The sequence below is a fragment of the Peromyscus leucopus genome, chromosome 4 (assembly GCF_004664715.2).
Source record: "Peromyscus leucopus breed LL Stock chromosome 4, UCI_PerLeu_2.1, whole genome shotgun sequence".
NCBI lineage: Eukaryota > Metazoa > Chordata > Mammalia > Rodentia > Cricetidae > Peromyscus > Peromyscus leucopus.
In genome coordinates this window covers 131,085,107-131,097,798 of record NC_051066.1, presented here as the reverse complement: position 1 = coordinate 131,097,798, position 12,692 = coordinate 131,085,107, and the positions used below count along the sequence as shown (strand labels likewise).

The following is a 12,692-nucleotide window of genomic DNA, read 5'->3' as shown; positions in this document are numbered from 1 at the left end:
AAAAAAAACAATTTCTCCCCAGTCTAAGAGAAGCTACATATATTTTGCTGATTTGAAACCTCAGAGCAGTTTCAAACTAGACTGAATGTTCTGTAAACGGATCATAAGTTAAAAACTTTACAGGTATCTAACCTGTAGTTGAGTTGCAGATATCTAACCAAGGTTATTAACTCAAAACAACCTAAAATACTATACCAATTCTTCTTGCCAAGTCTGGCCAATAAAGACCTGATTCCCTGTGGAGATCTCTCAGCAACCTATCTTACCAGGTACTGTGCTCACAGCCTCAGGTCATAGTCTATACACAAGGGAGCTTGAAGCCAGGCGTTGCCACGGTTACTCACTCCCATCAGTTTTTGTAACTTTTTTTATTGCAGAAAGTTTTGCTGTTGGATGTGTATATAAGCTGTGGAGAATTGAAGCAGAGTAGCATACAGAGAACTGAAACTAGAAGGAATTAGAACTAGGAAGAATTAGAGCTGTAGATAATTAGAACTATAGCAGAAGAATAAAAGAGCATGACCCAAACAGTTCGTATATGAATTTATTCTGTTCCTAGAAAATATCCCTCAGACAGAAAAGTCCTAAATTAAGTTTCGATATGCTGTGAACCTTTTCTTTGAACCCTGTTTTGTAGCCTTTGGAGCTGGTCTCCACAGGTTAGATTAGCTAGGGAAATTCAGACCCTAGCATTTCCCTCCCCTCCTAACCCTTTCCTCAACTTTCCGCTTGCTTTGGCTCCCCTTCAAACCTTTTCCTTTATCTCTAAGATCCATTTCTTCTGCATGGCACCCTGCTTCTTCATATGAGCTAACAGAAAAGCAAAATGACCAAAAAGAAATTGTGAATGTTAGTCCCAGCAGGCTGTAATTAACTTCCAAGAAAAAGAAGTGGTAGCATGGGCTGGAGAGATGACTCAGTGGTTAACAGCACTGACTGCTCTTTCAGAGAACCTGGGTTCAATTCCCAGAACCCACATGGCAACTCACAACTGTCTGTAACTCCAGTTCCAGGGGACCCGACACCCTCACACAGACATACATGCAGGCAAAACACCAATGCACATGAAATAAAAAAATAATTAAAAAGTGTGATAGCATTCTAGAGAGAGAGAAAGAAGCTGCCTACTATGTTTAAAAATAAAAACTTGGCAAGTGAGACAGCTGCAGGTAAAGGCGCTTTGTCCTGCAAGCCTGTCAACTTGAGTTCAATTTCTGGAACCCACAAAAAAATTGAAGGAGAAAACTAATCCCATGAAGCTGTCTTCTGATCTCAACATATATGATGACATACACCATACATATATACTGTACACGCATACATATACATACACACACGCAGAAATTTTAGAAGTTGACACGCTCATTATATTATGTATTAAATTACATGCTGCCAGAAAACATAGGACTGCTTACTTTACAGGAACAAGATGTCAGAAGACAAGAGAATCCTGATACCCAGCCCAAGTAAAGGAGGTCAATCAAATGTTGTGGTGGTCACTTGGGCAACAGCACAGTGACATAAAGCCATGTGTAATGTTCAAAAGGCCTGGGGTGAGAGTCATGGCATCTGTCACTTAAACACAGTGTTAACTTTAGATACATTTCTTAATTCTTTACTGGGCTTAGGCTTCATACTTATAAAATGTGAATGCTGTTTGAGGTCTCTGTTGTTTTTAAAACAGTGCCCTGGAACTAAGATGTTTAAGGCCTTAGGGACAATCTTTTAGAAAGGTGGGAAAATGAACCACTGGACTTACTGCCAAGCTACAACAAAGAAAGCAGCTATGCTGGGCCTTAAATCTCTACAAAGAACTCTTCTATAAATGTGGTAATTGTCTGTCAAGAATCTTTGATTCTAATATCTTAAAAATTGCATCATTTCATGACAAATAAATAGTGAGGAAAAAATGCAGAAACAAAACTGTATCCATCGTTTCCAACCTATTCCTTTTTTGTTGTTGTTGTTGTTTTGTTTTTCAAGACAGAGAAATCTGTGTAGCTCTGCACCTTTCCTGGAACTCACTCTGAACAGGCTGGCTTCGAACTCACAGAGATCCGCCTGGCTCTGCCTCCCAAGTGCTGGGACTAAAGGCACATGCCACCACAGCCTGGCTCCACTCTATTCTTAAAAGTATACCATTATGAAGGGGGTCCCATTAAAAAGTCCCTAACAGCTGATATAAAAGTTCAAGGCCAGGCTCAGCTTCCTAGCAAGCAAGAGGCCAGCCTGGACATGAAACCTCATCCTTTTTTTTTTTTAAGGGGGGGGGGGCACGAGACATGACAATTTAAGTGGGAAGATGGTGGTTCACACCTGTAGTCCCAGCACTAGGGAAGCAGAGGCAGGCAGATCTCTGAGGCCAGGCTGGTCTATAAAGTAAGTGCCAGGATTGTTATACAGAGAAACACTGTCTCGGAAAAACTAAACCAAAAAAACTAGTAAGGGCAAGGTTGTGGTGTCACACACCTTTAATCCTAGCACTTAGAAGGCAGAGGCAGGTGGATATCCAAGTCCAGGAGCAGCTTGGTATACAGAGAAAGTTCCTGGACAGTCAAGAGTGTCTTGGGGGGGGGGGGCAAGCAAGCACAGTAGTCCCTACTAATTAAGCATAAATGAGCCCGAAGCAGAACATGAAAACATAGGTCTCAGAAAGTATGGGAACTCAGGGCTAAAGTCCTACCACTTCCGAAACTAAAGACTGGATAGGTCCCAGGCTCAGGAGAGAACACTCTCAGAGAGAGCTTAAATTCACTGGCACTGTGGTGGCTATGGATTTGGATTACAGCCCCTGGTTCTATCACTTAATAGCAGAGCCCTTTCTTATGGGGCTCTGAAGGCTTTGCCAAATTGAAAGTGAATAGAGATCTGAGGACCTACACTTTCCTGCACTTCAGTTGTGGGTACACAAGGGAGGCTTATTTGCCTGAAATATTCCCATCTCTCAACGTTGAAAATAACAGGTTCATGTTTTACTAGAGACTCTTCCATATCAAAGACCTTCTGATTCTTGGATCTCTAGGACCCAAATCTGAGTTCTGGGAAAGGTAGTTTAAAAGAGTGTATAGCAGAAACCTGAGAAAACAACTAAGGGCATGGAGGTATTTCCAATTCTCAGGTTACCCAATGCCTGCCCTTTCTTGGGTACTTTTAAATACTCTGTTCTTCCAGAAACACTGTGGCCAGAGGCGGGGGAGGTAGTATGGTTGTCAGAAAGCTCAGTCTCTGGGGTCAAGAGGTCAGAGTTCAAACCAGAGCTGTTTTAGACACGATGTGGCTAATGCATTTATTTTCTTCACTAAGGCTTTGCTTTCCCCTCTGGAGATACTTGTAGCTTAATGGGTTTTAAAATACCTGCTACAAATGCACAGCAGATATATATTATATATTCCTCAAGAGGGAAAGAGAAGTGCACAGGAGAGCAGTTGGGGGTAAGAAAAAAAAAGTGATATGCATGAAGATGCTATAATGGAACATGATACTCATGCTAATCTAGAGTTAATAATAAAAGAGGGCTAGCAACACGGCTCAGTGTGTAAAGGTGCCGTATCTTAAAGTTCAAGATCTAGATGTAAAGGGAAGAACCAACTGCAAAGGTTCTCTGATTTCCATGCGTGCTGTATATTGAGTCTTTTCTATCAAATATTATAAAACTTGTGTTTTTGACAGGAGTTCCAATCTTTTTGTCTCTCCTACCTGGTAAGACTTTCATGCAAATGTTTTAATCCCATTCTCCATAAAAATCACTTTACACAAAGTGGCATAGTGGTGCACACCTTTGATCCCAGCACTTCGGAGGCAGAAGCAGGAGCTCGAGGCCAGCGAGTTCCATGACTGCCAGAGCTGCACAGTGAGACACTGTCTCAAAAACAAAGAGTTAACTCTGTCCCCCTGTTTTTCCTTTGCATTTTTCTTTTAAAACCAGCCAATGTCCAGAGACTATGAGGTTGAGCGCTAGGCAATGGGGAAATGACAGAGTCCCCACCAGTGTCGGATAAAAACCAAGTACACTTCCTGTCTGTATGCTTGCTTCTCTTCCACTTGACCAAGAGTAAATGTTTGCCTTGCTCAGACTCTTACTGGAGTGGTGGTCTCTTTCTTTGCAAACTTATTTCTAATAGCATGCATGCACCTATGTAACTAAAAAAATTTTAAGAGGGGAAGGGCAAACTACCAAAAGAAAACTGTGTGATTCACATGACAGGTAGGGAGGACTCGGGGACACAGCCCAGCCAGCAGATCAGAGTGCAGCACATTGGGAATGGGCCAATTTATGGAATCTGCTATGTTATTCTAAAAGCATCTGGACCTTGTACCAGACTAAGTAAATCAAACAGGAGCGCTTAATGGAGCCTTTTTTGCCTAAAACAAGTACAGACTATGTTATTGACACACGCCACCAGGGAACCTGAGAGGCTGTTGATGGAGATGTTAGGAAAGCTGATGTGCTTTTTGTTCCAATCTTTGCTACTACATATATGTGGGTGCAATTGGCCTGGGCTCTAGAGAAAAAAACCCTGGAATGAGACAGAAGAGATCTGGAATCTAGTCTGAGCAAGTGGCTTCACTTCTTGATCCTCACTTTTTCTTTCTTTTGTCAGTATTTCTCTACATGTCTACTCTATTACCACTCTGTCTTTCAGAAAATAGTATGGTTCTAAAAGATTAAGCTAATACTGGCAGGAACTGGAGGAATTCTGGGTCTATCTTTCCATTCTGCTGCATTATCTGTTATACAAAAGGGCTGGATCAGAGAAACCAAGGCATTTCCAGAGCTAAACGAACAACCACCCTCCCTGCAAAATAAAATAAATAAAAAATTTGAAAATTAAAAAAAAAAAAAAAACCACAAAACTATTCTTGGTGCCTGAAACTGGTTTCAATAAGATTCTAAATATTCTAGGGCTAGACAAAGCCATTTAAAAAACAAAACAAAACAAAAAAAATCATATACAGGCATTTTACCTACACATAATGTCTATGCACCACTTGTGTGCCTATTACAGGTGGAGGACAAAGAGGGTCTGAGGCCTCTGAAAAGCAACCAGTGTCATCTCTCCAGCCCCTAAAACTCAACTCTTGAAGAGCCTTCTCACGGGGCTAGGAAGATGATACCGTTCGTGCAGATGACCAGAGTTTGGTTCCCAGCACCCACATCAGGCACCTCACAACCAACCACCTCTAGCTCTAGCTCCAACGCCAGTTCTGGCATACACACCAATACACACCACATACACACCAATACAAAGAAAAGGAAAGCCTTCTCTGAAATGAAATCTTCTCAACCAAGAGCAAAAGCCAGAATACAAATACAGCTTGAGAACAAGACAGTGGCTCTCTAAAGCTTTCTGCCTTGTGCCTCCTTTTACAGCTGAGGAAGTGAAATTTAAGAATGAACTGCTTTCCCAAGGTTGGGCAGACTAAAGTTCAGAACCCGAAGTGCCACGTTCCCTTTTTTAAATCTAATTATTTAACACATGGTCTGAGGATTAAATAAGTGAAATACAGTCACTGAAGGGTGAACACCACTCTACCAGGCCTCTTCCCTTGTCCTTCTTTCTCTCTGTCTCTCTTCCCTGCCTTTTCTCTCTCAAGGGAGAAGTTTTTGATTTAAGGTTGCATCTTGTGAAGGAAAAGGAGGCAGAGCAGAAGTTTGCATCATGGCAGACAGAAGCAGAGAAGGGAATATGGGACCCTGGAATATACAATCCAAAGACATACCTCCAGTGGCCTGCTTCCTCCAATTAGCCAGGGCAGGTATTTTTCCATCATCCATTAGAATCATAACCACAATAAGATGTAACTTTGCAGATGAGGAAAACTATAGGTCAGTGAAGTTAGTCACACAGGAGATAAATGTCACAGCAAAGACTCAAATCTCAGTATAAATCTGACTCCTTTAAGGCTATATGGTTTCCGGTTTTGAAGAATATATTCAACAATGAAAAAGAAACACTAACTGACCCAAGTTATTTCCTCAAGAGTCTTTTGTCTCTTGCCCTATGCACTACTGTAGCTCTTGATAAGTTCAGCTAACTGCAGAAATGAAAGAAAATGGTAATCAAGGTAAAAGAATGGAAACTCAGATAAGACAGAAATGCTGGGGAAAACCCCCCAGAGACTTTTGTATGCTATTCCTTCCCCTCCAAGCTCATCCTCTGGAGTAGCTAGGACAATAGTCCTTTACCTCTCTGCTTTGTGTTAATGGAGTCATTTGTAATAGGTTTTCCCAATTCCTCTACCTAACCCCTATTAGGTAAATTCCCTACAGCATCTCTTACTGATCTCAAAAATCTTTCTATCACAGTACTGAACTTTGAACCTAAAACAGAAGTGGCCTTGTACCTTCATGTGTTTGTTCATTCATTCATTTTCTTCTTTTTGAGAAAGGGTCTCAGGAAGTGTCCAGGCTGACCCTGCATCTCTATAACCAGAGCAGTACCTGAACTTGTGACCCTCTGGCTTCAGCCTCCCAAATAGCTGGGATTATAGGCCTGTGCCACCAGGCCTAGCTTTATCTCATAATCCTAGCACCACAGCTGCTAGGTTTCCTGAATTGTAGTTTCCAATTTCTTGACTTAGATTCTGATCTCATAGCAGTATTCTTAGGCTCAGGACTCCCTAGAAGTGTCCTTTAGCTGATCTGATCTATAGGACCTATTAGTTCCTGTCTTGCTTAGCTATCTTCTTCTCTGCCCACTGTTTCAGTAATAAAGAAAGAACATTTTTAGTTTTAATAAAACAAGAAAAGGAGGGGCACATATACACTTAGTAATAATAATAAATATAATTTTAAATCAATGGCCCAAGCCTTAAGAACCAGAAAAAGAAACAAAGTATATAAAGCAAACAGATTAGGAAATAACAGATTAAAGTAAGAAAATCAATGGAACAACAAACTAATAAAACCAAAAATTCAGTCTTTGAAAAGATTATAAAATGTATAAACCGACAACAGACAAAAAAATTAGGAAAATACAAATTACTAAAACTAGGAAGAGAGATGCTCTGATTTTTATGTAAAAGAAATATAAGGAAACACTAAGGTAAATTCTACCAAACTTCTAAAGAAATAATACTAATTCTTTACAAATTTTCAGACTACAGAAAAAAAGAACACGATTCTACATTACCACTGACTGGGTTGCACACACCTATGGCAGGGGTTGGGGATTTAGCTTGGTAGCAGAGTGCTTGAGAAGCAAGTACAATACCCTAGGTTCAGATCTCAGCACAAAAGAAAAAACAATGCAGCATGGAAGCAGGAAGTTACAATTTTATAAATGGGGATAAAGACTGGCCAAGGACACATGCTGAGACAAGATTAAAAACTCAGGTATATGGAAGCAGTGGTGGTGGTGCACGCCTTTAATCCCAGTACTCGGGAGGCAGAGGCAGGAGGATCTCTGTGAGTTCCAGGGCAGCCAGGACGACACAGAGAAACTCTATCTCCCAGCATCAACCTAGCTGTCTAGGTCCGTAACTCCTGTCGGCCCAACTTCTGAGATCCCTTCAGTTCTAGGTATTTTCTTCTTCTTCCAGTCAGTTAGATAAACCACTGCTGCTTAAGGTCTTCCTGTCTTACATTCTTTGATCCCCTCACTGATCACAAGGGACCCTAAATCCTTCCTGTCCTATTGGGCTCAAGTAACTTGAATTTCTGAGGAGGGCTGTCTTTTCGAGAAAGAAAAAAGCAGACAGAGAGACAGAAACAGCAGAATTCTAGGGAAACTAGTAAGCAGTTCACAGAAGTCTGTCACATCGTAACGGTATTCAGTGAGCTGACTCTAAGATCGGCTTTATAGGTCCCTAGATTATTTGCACTTCCTGGGCCTCCATTTCTTCATCTATAAAATGGAGTAGTCTAGATAAAGGGAGAACTAGCATAATAAATTCCCAATGTGGCGATTTCCCTTCCTATCTGAGTTGCCCAACGCCCACTTCACACAGCTCCACTGAATCACATCATCCTTACCATTCATGATCACATTCTGTAAGGACAGAGAAGACTTAAAATTTCCTTATGCTAACCTGGGGCTTGGTAGGTCAAAGAGGCTTAAGTCAAGAAGATCCCCAATGGCTGTTTGAACACATCCGAAGAGTTCATGAGAAGATAGGCAGAGGTTCCAGGTCCTGAGATTTACCTTCCCCCACAGCACTGGCAAAAGCAAGAAGGAAGGAAGCCTTTTTTCCTGACAAGTGATCCTAAACATTCATTCTTATGACAACTCCAAGAAAGTGACCTCAATCCTCCTCCCAGGCCAGCAGGCCAACTAAGCTCACATCCAATCTCTAGAATAATCCAACACATAGAAAACAGTAACCCTAAGATATCAGTACCAAGGCTAAAAGGAATCCCTAAACTAGTTACCCTATATCTTAGCCCAAGATTGCCCAGATCTGCCCCAACACCCTCACTCACCTGTACCAAGAATGAGTTTGGCCAGCTATTTCGTCCTTAGGGTTACAGGGTCAACAGCAGCTATCTCTAGAATCAGGACTCACCTGTAACAGAGAAAAGAGGTTTGTCAAGGGTCTTAACCCTTACATATTTTGAATCCTGGTTCCTATCATTTCAGACCATGCTGGGTGCTATGAAGGAAATTTAAACACAGTCATGAAATAAAAAACAAGGAGTAAGAGTAGAAACTACTTCAGATAAAATGGCCAGAAAAAGACTTTCAAAGGATGCCATGAGAGCAGAGTGAGGGAAAAACCAAGGACTTTTCTTTTTAAAAGAATAGCAGTAATGAGCCATTATATTAATCTTACTGATTTTTTTGAGACAGGATTTCATGTAGCTTAGAATGGGTTTCAATTCACTATGTAATCAAAGGTGGCCCTCAACTCCAGATCCTCCTACCTCCACTTCCCAACCCTGCAGGATTGGGCATAGACATGCACCATACCCAACCCTGGTTCTGGTGCTGTCAGCCTATTGTTTTTGGTTTTCTGGTGGGTTTTTTTCCAAGACGGGTTTCTCTGTGTAACAGTGCTGGCTGTCCTGGAACTTACTCTGTAGTGGTCTTAAACTCACAGAGATCCGCATGCCTCTGCCTCCCAAGTGCTGGGATTAAAGAAATTGTCACCACTGCCCAGTCAGCTGTCAGCCTATTGTTACATAAAGAGTTCAAAAAGGTCCATTACTTTTCTATAACTTACTTTCCTGTGACAAAACCTGACAAAAAGCCGCCTAAGAGCTGGCTCAGCAGTGAACAGCACTGGCTGCCTTGCAGAGGACCAGTGTTTAGTTGCTGGCGCCCACGACGCAGCTCACAACCACCTGGAACTCCAGCTCCAGGTGATCCATAGCTCTCGTCTGGGCTCTGCAGGCACCAGGCACATACGTGGTACACATACATACATACATGCAGACAAAGACACACATAAAGTGAAAATAAATCTGTTTTTAAAAAGCCACTTATGGGAGGAAAAATCTATTTAGGCTTTAAGATGGAATACAGGGGACTGAAGAGATGGCTCAGAGGTTAAGAGCACTTGTTCTTGCAGGGACAAGGTTCAATTCCCAACACCCACATGGTGACACACAAACATCTATAACTCTAGTCCAAAACCCTCTTCTGACTTAAGCAGGAACCTGTACAAACATACATGTAAGCAAAACATTCTCACACATAAAATGAGTAAATTTTTTTGAAAGGAAAGAAAGGTAGATAGCGAAGGGATACAGGACTGGCAAAATGGTTTAGTGGTTAAAAGCACTTTACTGAGCCCGACCACCTGAGTTTCATCAAAAGGCAGAAGGAACTGATGTACCAAGAGGGCTGTCCTCTGACCTGTACACACACTTGTACATATACAATTAAATTAATAAGTCAATATTAGAAACAAGTAAGGAGGGGAGATGTAGTCCACCATGGAGAGGGAGGAGGGCATAATAGCACATCACGTCAGGAAGCAGAGGACAGACAGGAAATGAGGCTAGGCTATACAACTTCAAGCTCTTCCACAGTATCCTGCTTCCTCTAGGGAGGCTCCAGCTCCAAGTGTCTATATCCTTCCAAAAGAGTACCACCAGCTAAGGACAAAGTGTTCAAATACATGAACTTACAAGGGTCATTTCACTATATCCTTCCAAAAGAGTACCACCAGCTAAGGACAAAGTGTTCAAATACGTGAACTTACAAGGGTCATTTCACTTTCAAACCACAACACAAGCTTTTTACCATACTGGAGCACATTTTTCCCCCATTTACTTATTCATGTGGGGGTGGAGGTTGCACATGAGCATGCTATGGTCCATGTGTGAAAAGTCAGAAGACAACTTGCAGGAGTCAGTTCTCTCCTCTCACGATGTGGGCACCAAGCATTAAACTCAGGTTGTCACACTTGACATCAAGTTCTTCTATCCACTGAGTCATCTTACTGCCCCGCTCCCCCACCAATTAAAGATTGATTTTATTTGGGGGCTGGAGAGGTGGCTCAGTGGTTAGGAGTACTTACTTGCTGTTCTTTCAGAGGACCCATTTGTTTCCTAACACCTACACAAGACATCTCATAAATACTTGCCAAATGCAGCTCCAAGGCCCTCTTCTGGCCTCTGTGGATACCTGCATACATAGGGCATTTGCTCACAAAAATAGACACACATAAATAAGAAAAATAAATCTTAACACACAGAGAAATAAAGATCATAAAGGATTAAGATTTATTTTTCTTATTTTTATTTATGTGTTCTGTGTGGGTTTGTGTAAATGAATGTCACATGTGTGCAGGTACTTAGGGAAGCCAGCAAACATCAAATCCCCTGAAGCAACAGTTCTAGGTAGTTATGAGCCTCTGGATGTGGGTGCTAGAAGCCTTCCTGTGTCACTATGAAAGAGTAACAAGTGTTCCCAGTCACTTACTTAATCACCAAGCCATTTCTCCAGCCCCTGGAGACTCCAAGGTTGAGATTATTAACAAGTGGGCTGTCCTGAAATATGTGATCAAAGTACCTTATACAATGATATGGAGACCTTCCTGAGAATCAGCATTTACCATGTCCTGTTTCTGGGAACCACATTACTATGGCCCAATTAACTGCAAGTTAAGACTGAAGGGAATTACTCCTCCCTCAGGCCATGCTATTTATATTAGAGCATTCCATCTAAAAATAGGGAATAGATTCTACAAAAGTATAAGGAAACCAGGAATATATACCTAGAGGCTAAGGGAAATAAGTCACAAAGTAATATAAAATCATGAGAACACTGGAACCTGGACAGCAAAGGTGGGATAATCAAGCAAAAGGCCCAAAGAGGGAGAAAGGGAATACTCCAAGGGGTAGAAGACTATAAACTTGACAGACCAACCATTTTCTATATTTGTAAACAAAATTTTAAACATGTCTTTACATATCCCTTGGTTATTTACAATAAATGATTTCCAAAGTCTAAAGGAGGGCTACTTCAAAGGAGGTACTAAAGCTATCTTCCTGAGGGAAGAGGAAGAAGTAGGGAAAAAAAAGACTGAGTTCGCTTGGTCTCTGGAGTAGCAACAGAGCAGGAGAGAACAGTCACAGAAAGTAATTGCAACCTATAGCTCCAAGCTCCCTCCAGCAATGCTCACTCACCAGCAGAGGGCCTCCTCCAATCCACTTCTGCTATACAATCAGTACTTCTGGGCTCACAATCTATCAACACACAGGGAATGAAAGAATAACACAGAGCTAACAGTCATTGTTTGTAGCCAAGTTTGCATATGGATTTGCTAGTTCTATTCCGGCTGCCCTTAACCTTCCACTTTCAAAGCTGTCCTCAACCTTTCTGAGTCCTGCTTTTCTTAGCCTTGACTAAACACTACAGTCTTGCAGTTCTTACAAGACTCCTCCCATTCACAAAAACACCTAACCTTGACTAAAATAATAAGTCCAAATGTTGTGTCCAGGTCACCAAGTGGTCCAGCAAAATCCCACCCTACTCTCTAACAAAGGCGGGTGTCAGAATGCCTGGCATAGTTAGTAAGTAACTTAATGTCAGACAGCAAGAACATAATATATGCCACAAAAGTTCAATTGAAATTCAATCCAGGCAGTCTCCAGCCTGCCTGGAGGAATGTCCTAAGAATACAACAGATGTGCAAATTCTTGCCTTTGCATATTCTGGGAACTAAGTAAGAACATTTCTCCTTCCTCAGCTGAAGCTGTCTCCAGTTTCCCCTCCTCCTTCCCTAAGAAGCAACCCTGCAGAAATTATCAAGGGAGGCACAAGTAATTACTGTTTTCTTTTCTCCATGCTAATGAGACAGTTGGATGGTTCCCCTTCCCCCCTTAGAGCTAGAAGGAGAAGCTTGGGCTTTATAATCAGAAACCAACAATGCCAGACAGTGCTCTGTGCAACAGAGACTGTATAGAAGATAGCTTTTCTATCTCTGATGAGAGCAGCACTGAAGGACTTTACTACCTGACAGGAGGTCAGACCAGAGCTAGGAGATCTGTCTGAAATCAGAGGAAAGTCAATGGCAAGGAACCTCCTTATTCCCAACCAGTGTGCTTTCTACATTATCCAGACCTTGTAATGTAGAATAATGTGGGGTTCCCTCAAGGTGGAGGCTGAGAATGTAGGTTTCAAGTTCATGTCAGTTTTAAACAATGTTATGTCGATGGGGACTCGACCCAAGAAAACAATCAGGATCTGAGACACTGATAATCTTACACCCCTCCACCAAAACACCACAGGGGAATAGGATAG

The 12,692-nt window shown here is 41.7% G+C and overlaps 1 protein-coding gene across 3 annotated transcripts in view; it reads right to left on the bottom strand.

Annotated features, from left to right (window-relative positions):
- Positions 1 to 12,692, bottom strand: part of Raly (RALY heterogeneous nuclear ribonucleoprotein) — a 76,781-nt gene that overhangs the window by 38,744 nt on the left and 25,345 nt on the right. For all 3 annotated transcript variants that reach the window (XM_028889017.2, XM_028889018.2, XM_037205335.1), the window contains exon 2: positions 8,423 to 8,505. The gene's annotated coding sequence lies outside the window, so the exon portion shown is untranslated. The remainder of the gene's footprint in view (positions 1 to 8,422; positions 8,506 to 12,692) is intronic.